This window comes from Merops nubicus, unplaced genomic scaffold, assembly GCF_000691845.1.
Source record: "Merops nubicus isolate BGI_N331 unplaced genomic scaffold, ASM69184v1 scaffold40919, whole genome shotgun sequence".
Lineage (NCBI taxonomy): Eukaryota > Metazoa > Chordata > Aves > Coraciiformes > Meropidae > Merops > Merops nubicus.
Genome location: NW_008632457.1, coordinates 816 through 1889, shown reverse-complemented (window position 1 = coordinate 1889; position 1074 = coordinate 816).

Below are 1074 nucleotides of genomic sequence, written 5' to 3'. Positions count from 1 at the left end.
AGCAGAATCCTATCAAATGGCCTGCTCTGATGATGATGCAAACTCTTTCAGGATTGCTAGTTGACTGGAACTAAAGATAAGACCTGACTGCAATCCCCCAATGTGCTCTTTACAAAACTAGTGTTAATTTTCATCAAAGTGCCAGGCTTATTTATTATAGTGGCGAGGTTGAAGGTTTTACTACGAGAACTTTCGACCATTTCTATTAAAGCATTTCTATGGGAGCTGGCCGCCTGTTTGCTCAAAGTAATTATCAGTTTAAGCAGTGAGGGGAAAAAAAAAAGACAATATGAAGTCAATGAAGATGAATAATTGAAAACACTTCTACTTTAACGTTGAACTTAGCAAAGTCTGTCATTTTAAACTGCACGTCGTGAGCGGTGGCAGAGGGACTTTAGCTTTCAACACTTTTAGCTCACATACAGCCACAGAGCTTAATCCTATTTTTGTCCAGAGTGTAGCTTTTATAACAGTATTATTCCGAAATCTTCAAATTAATCACAGCCCATATTGTAGCTTCCCAGAGCTGCAGTCAGCCTGGGTAACTGTATGTGACAGGTGTTATAGGTAATCCTGGCTTAAAAGGCACAACAGGTAGGAATCAAACTTGAGCACAGTGGCTTTTTTGAACGTAGGGATCCTTCCCCCAACTGCTGCCCAGCATTATTTTGTTGGATAAAACAAAATTGCAATGTAATCAGGTATAAAATGTTATGTAAATACTTTGTGCCAGTTCCTCTTTTAAACAGTTGCTACTTGGTTGTATTTATTCAGGTGGGAGGAAAGACTCCTTTTCTAGGAAACAAAGTATAAATGCAAGGAGATATTTCTGCCGGCAAGTTTTTGTGTGGCGTATTTCAAACACTCATAATAAGCAAATGGAGAAACAAACAGTTTTGTTCCCTGAAGTCAGACCTAATAGGACGTTATTTACCCCACAAGGGTACAAGATGGGGCAACAAAAACAGTAGCTCTTGGAAAGGCACTTAACAGAGAAAAATTAGTAGTGAAGGACTGAGCGAAATCTGTACTGAAATATTTTGACCGTTGTTTGCTGTTTTGAAAGCTAAAATT